Genomic DNA, 7019 nt, shown 5'->3' with positions numbered 1-7019 from the left:
CGTTGACTTCTAAGGCCCTAACTATTCGATCTGGTGGAGCAACGCCCTAGAGTGAAGCCTAGGTTGCCCGGAACGTAGAATTGGCCATCACTTTCAAACTGGTCGCAATTATTCCTGTTATATGATGGAAACACTGTTGTATTTTTTTTGCAATTTATGGTTCGGGCCTTGACTTCTAAGGCCCTAACTATTCAATCTGCTGGAGCAACGCCCTAGGGTGAAGCCTAGGTTGCTCGGAAAGTAGAAATGAACATAAGTTTCATACTGGTTGCAATTATTCGTTTTATACGATGGAAAAACTGTTGTATTTATATTGTATTTTATGGTTCGGGCGTTGACTTCTAAGGCCCTAACTATTCAATCTGTTGGAGCAACGCCCTAGGGTGAAGCCTAGGTTGCTCGGAAAGTAGAAATGTCCATAAGTTTCATACTGGTTGCAATTATTCGTTTTATACGATGGAAAAACTGTTGTATTTATATTGTATTCTATGCTTCGGGCGTTGACTTCTAAGGCACTAACTATTCGATCTGGTGCAGCAACGCCCTAGAGTGAAGCCTAGGTTGCTCGGAATGTAGAAATGACCATAACTTTCACACTGCTTGCAATTATTCGTTTTATACGATGGAAACGCTGTTGTATTTATATTGTATTTTATGCCTCTGGCGTTGATTTCTAAGGCCGTAGCTATTAGATGTGGTGGAGCAACGCCCTAGAGTGACGCCTAGGGTGCTCGGAACGTAGAAATGACCATTACTTTCACACTGGTTGCTATTATTCGTTTTATACTATGGAAAAGCTGTTGTATTTATATCGTTTTTTATGCTTCTGGCGTTGACTTCTTAGACCGTAACTATTCGGTCTGGTGGAGCAACGCCCTGGAGTGAAACCTAGGTTCCCCGGAACGTAGAATTGGCCATCACTTTCATACTGGTTGCAATTATTCCTGTTATATGATGGAAACACTGTTGCATTTTTTTTGCATTTTATGGTTCGGGCGTTGACTTCTAAGGCCCTAACTATTCAATCTGTTGGAACAACGCCGTAGGGTGAAGCCTAGCTTGCTCGGAAAGTAGAAATGACCATAAGCTTCATACTGGTTGCAATTATTCGATTTATACGATGGAAAAGCTGGTGTATTTATATCGTATTTTATGCTTCTGGCGTTGACTTCTTAGGCCGTAACTATTCGGTCTGGTGGAGCAACGCCCTGGAGTCAAACCTAGGTTGCCCGGAACGTAGAATTGGCCATCACTTTCAGACTGGTTGCAATTATTCCTGATAAATGATATAAACACTGTTGTATTTTTTTTGCATTTTATGGTTCGGGCGTTGACTTCTAAGGCCCTAACTATACAATCTGTTGGAGCAACGCCCTAGGGTGAAGCCTAGGTTGCTCGGAAACTAGAAATATCCATAACTTTCACACTGCTTGCAATTATTCGTTTTATACGATGGAAACGCTGTTGTATTTATATTGTATTTTATGCCTCTGGCGTTGATTTCTAAGGCCGTAGCTATTAGATGTGGTGGAGCAACGCCCTAGAGTGACGCCTAGGGTGCTCGGAACGTAGAAATGACCATTACTTTCACACTGGTTGCGATTATTCGTTTTATACTATGGAAAAGCTGTTGTATTTATATCGTTTTTTATGCTTCTGGCGTTGACTTCTTAGACCGTAACTATTCGGTCTGGTGGAGCAACGCCCTGGAGTGAAACCTAGGTTGCCCGGAACGTTGAAATGACCAATACTTTTACACTGTTTGCAATTATTCCTTTTATACGATGGAAAAGCTGTTGTATTTATATCGTATTTTATGCTTCTGGCGTTGACTTCTAAGGCCCTAGCTGTTCGATCTAGTGGAGCAACGCCCTAGAATGAAGCCCAGGTTGCCCGGAAAGGAGAAATGACCATCACTTTCTAACTGGTTGCAATTATGCGTTTTATACGATGGAAAAACTGTTGTATTTATATTGTATTTTATGCTTCTGGCGTTGACTTCTAAGGCACTAACTATTCGATCTGGTGGAGCAACGCCCTAGAGTGAAGCGTAGGTTGCCCGGAACGTAGAATTGGCCATCACTTTCAAACTGGTTGCAATTATTCCTGTTATATGATGAAAACACTGTTGTATTTTTATTGCATTTTATACTTCGGGCGTTGACTTCCAAGGCCCTAAGTGTTTGATCTGGTGGAGCATCGACGTAAAGTGAAGCCTAGGTTGCCCGGAACGTAGAAATGACCATAACTTTCACACTGGTTGCTATTATTCGTTTTATACGATGGAAAAACTGTTATATTTATATTGTATTTTATGCTTCTAGCGTTGACTTCTAAGGACCTAACTATTCGATCTGGTGGAGCAACGCCCTAGAGTGAAGCCTAGGTTGCTCGGAATGTAGAAATGACCATAAGTTGCATACTGGTTGCAATTATTCCTTTTATACGATGGAAAAGCTGTTGTATTTATATCGTATTTTATGCTTCTGGCGTCGACTTCTAAGGACCTAGCTATACGATCTGGTGGAGCAACGCCCTAGAGTGAAGCCTAGGTTGCTCGGAATGTAGAAATGACCATAACTTTCACACTGATTGCAATTATTCGTTTTATACGGTGGAATAACTGTTGTACTTATATTGTATTTTATCCTTCTGGCGTTGACTTCTTAGGCCCTAACTACTCGACCTGGTGGAGCAACGCCCTAGAGTGAACCTAGGTTGCCCTGAACGTAAAAATGACCATTGCATTCACCCTGGTTTCAATCATTCCTGTTATACGATGGAAAAACGGTTGAATTTTTATTGTATTCTATGCTTCTGGCGTTTAATTCTAAGTCCCTACCTATTCGATCTGGTAGAGCAACGCCCTAGAGTGAAACCTAGGTTATCGGGAACGTAGAAATGACCAGTACATTCACACTGGTTGCAGTTATTTCTGTTAAACGATGGCAAAACTGTTGCATCTTTATTGTATTTTATGATTCTGGCGCTGACTTCTAAGGCCGTAACTATTCGAACTGGTGGAGCAACGACCTAGGGTGAAGGGTAGGTTGCTCGGAAAGTAGAAATGACCATAAGTTTCATACTGGTTGCAATTATTCGTTTTATACGATGGAAACGCTGTTGTATTTATATTGTATTTTATATTTCTGGCGTTGACTTCTAAGGCACTAACTATTCGATCTGGTGGAGCAACGCCCTAGAGTGAAGCCTAGGTTGCCCGGAACGTAGAATTGGCCATCACTTTCAAACTGGTTGCAATTATTCCTGATATATGATGGAAACACTGATGTATTTTTTTTGTATTTTATGGTTCGGGCGTTGACTTCTAAGGCCCTAACTATTCAATCTGTTGTAGCAACGCCCTAGGGTGAAGCCTAGGTTGCTCGGAAAGTAGAAATATCCATAAGTTTCATACTGGTTGCAATTACTCGTATTATACGATGGAAAAACTGTTGTATTTATATTGTATTTTATGCTTCTGGCGATGACTTCTAAGGTGCTAACTATTCGATCTGGTGGAGTAACGCAATAGAGTGATGCCTAGGTTGCCCGGAACGTAGAATTGGCCATCAATTTCAAACTGGTTGCAATTATACCTGTTATATGATGGAAACACTCCAGTATTTTTTTTGCATTTTATGGTTCGGGCGTTGACTTCTAAGGCCCTAACTATTCAATCCGTTGGAGCAACGCCCTAGAGTGAGGCCTAGGTTGCCCGGAACGTAGAATTGGCCATCACATTCAAACTGGTTGCAATTATTCCCGATATATGACGGAACCACTGCTGTATTTTTTTTGCATTTTATGGTTCGGGCGTTGACTTCTAAGGCCCTAACTATTCAATCCGTTGGAGCAACGCCCTAGGGTGAAGCCTAGGTTGCTCGGAAAGTAGAAATGACCATAAGTTTCATACTGGTTGCAATTATTCATTTTATACGATGGAAAAACTGATGTATTTATATCGTATTTTATGCTTCTGGCGTTGACTTCTAAGGCACTAACTATTCGATCTGGTGGAGCAACGCCCTAGAGTGAAGCCTAGGTTGCCCGGAACGTAGAATTGGCCATCACTTTCAAACTGGTTGCAATTATTCCTGTTATATGATGGAAAAACTGTTGTATTTTTTTGCATATTATGGTTCGGGCGTTGACTTCTAAGGCCCTAACTATTCAATCTGTTGGAGCAACGCCCTAGGGTGAAGCCTAGGTTGCTCGGAAAGTAGAAATGTCCATAAGTTTCATACTGGTTGCAATTATTCGTTTTATACGATGGAAAAACTGTTGTATTTATATCCTATTTTATGCTTCTGGCGTTTACTTCTGAGGACCTAACTATTCGATCTGGTGGATCAACGCCCTAGAGTGAAGCCTAGGTTGCTCGGAATGTAGAAATGTACATAACTTTCACACTGGTTGCAATTATTCCTTTTATACGATGGAACAGCTGTTGTATTTATATCGTATTTTATGCTTCTGGCGTTGACTTCTAAGGACCTAACTATTCGACCTGGTGGAGCAACGCCCGACAGTGAAGCCTAGGTTGCCCGGAACGTAGATATGACCATAACCTTCACACAGGTTGCAATTATTCGTTTTATACGGTGTAAAGGCTGTTGTATTTATTTTGTATTTTATTCTTCTGGTGTTGACTTCTTAGGCCCTAACTATTCGATCTGGTGGAACAACGCCGTAGAGTGAAGCCTAGGTTGCCCGGAACGTAGAAATGACCATTACTTTCACACTGTTTGCAATTATTCCTTTTATACGATGGAAAAGCTGTTGTATTTATATCGTATTTTATGCTTCTGGCGTTGACTTCTTAGGCCCTAACTACTCAATCTGGTGGAGCAACGCCCTAGAGTGAAACCTAGGTTGCCCGGAACGTAGAAATGACCATTACATTCACACTGGTTTCAATTATTCCTGTTATACGATGGAAAAACGGTTGAATTTTTATTGTATTCTATGCTTCTGGCGTTTAATTCTAAGTCGCTAGCTATTTGATCTGGTGGAGCAACGCCCTAGAGTGAAACCTAGGTTATCCGGAACGTAGAAATGACCAGTACATTCACACTGGTTGCAGTTATTCCTGTTAAACGATGGAAAAACTGTTGCATCTTTATTGTATTTTATGCTTCTGGCGCTGACTTTTAAGGCCGTAACTATTCGATCTAGTGGAGCAACGCCCTATGGTGAAGGGTAGGTTGCGCGGAACGTAGCAATGACCAGAACTTTCACACTGGTAGCAATTATTCGTTTTATACGATGGAAAAACTGTTCTATTTAATTTGTATTTTATGCTTCTTGCGTTGACTTCTAAGGCCCTAGCTATTCGATCTGGTCGAGCAACGCCCTAGAGTGAAGCCTAGGTTGCCCGGAACGTAGAAATGACCATTACTTTCACACTGTTTGCAATTATTCCTTTTATACGATTGAAAAGCTGTTGTATTTATATCGTATTTTATGCTTCTGGCGTTGACTTCTAAGGAGCTAACTATACGATCTGGTGGAGCAACGCCCTAGAGTGAAGCCTAGGTTGCTCGGAATGTAGAAATGACCATAACTTTCACACTGATTGCAATTATTCGTTTTATACGGTGGAATAACTGTTGTACTTATATTGTATTTTATCCTTCTGGCGTTGACTTCTTAGGCCCTAACTACTCGACCTGGTGGAGCAACGCCCTAGAGTGAACCTAGGTTGCCCGGAACATAGAAATGACCATTACATTCACACTGGTTTCAATTATTCCTGTTATACGATGGAAAAACGGTTGAATTTTTATTGTATTCTATGCTTCTGGCGCTGACTTCTAAGGCCGTAACTATTCGAACTGGTGGAGCAACGCCCTAGGGTGAAGGGTAGGTTGCGCGGAACGTAGCAATGACCATAACTTTCACACTGGTAGCAATTATTCGTTTTATACGGAGTAAAGGCTGTTGTATTTATTTTGTATTTTATTCTTCTGGTGTTGACTTCTTAGGCCCTAACTATTCGATCTGGTGGAACAACGCCGTAGAGTGAAGCCTAGGTTGCCCGGAACGTAGAAATGACCATTACTTTCACACTGTTTGCAATTATTCGTTTTATACGATGTAAAAGCTGTTGTATTTATATCGTATTTTATGCTTCTGGCGTTGACTTCTTAGGCCCTAACTACTCGACCTTGTGGAGCAACGCCCTAGAGTGAAACCTAGGTTGCCCGGAACGTAGAAATGACCATTACATTCACACTGGTTGCAGTTATTCCTGTTATACGATGGAAAAACTGTTGCATCCTTATTGTATTTTATGCTTCTGGCGTTTAATTCTAAGTCCCTAGCTGTTCGATCTGGTGGAGCAACGACCCCGAGTGAAGCCTAGGTTGCCCGGAACGTAGAAATGACCATTACATTCACACTGGTTGCAATTATTCCGGTTATACGATGGAAAAACTGTTGTATTTTTGATGCATTCTGTGCTTCTGGCGTTTAATTCTAAGTCGCTAGCTATTCGATCTGGTGGAGCAACGACCCAGAGTGAAGCCTAGGATGCCCGGAACGAAGAAATGGCCATTACTTTCACACTGTTTGCAATTATTCATTTTGTACGATGGTAAATCTGTTGTATTTATATTGTATTTTATGCCTCTGGCGTTGACTTCTAAGGCCGTAGCTGTTAGATGTGGTGGAGCAACGCCCTAGAGTGTCGCGTAGGTTGACCGGAACGTAGAAATGACCAGTACTTTCACACTGGTTGCAGTTATTCGTTTTATACAGTGGAAAAACTGTTCTATTTATTTTGCATTTTATGCTTCGGGCGTTGACTTATAAGGCCCTAACTATTCGATCTGGTGGATCAACGCCCTAGAGTGAAGCCTAGGTTGCCCGAACATAGAAATGACCATTACTTTCACACTGTTTGCAATTATTCCTTTTATACGATGGAAAAGCTGTTGTATTTATATCGTATTTTATGCTTCTGGCGTTGACTTCTAAGGACCTAACTGTTCGATCTGGTGGAGCAACGCCCTAGA

The sequence above is a fragment of the Calliopsis andreniformis genome, unplaced genomic scaffold (assembly GCF_051401765.1).
Source record: "Calliopsis andreniformis isolate RMS-2024a unplaced genomic scaffold, iyCalAndr_principal scaffold0004, whole genome shotgun sequence".
NCBI lineage: Eukaryota > Metazoa > Arthropoda > Insecta > Hymenoptera > Andrenidae > Calliopsis > Calliopsis andreniformis.
Note: the sequence above shows the minus strand (reverse complement) of the source record.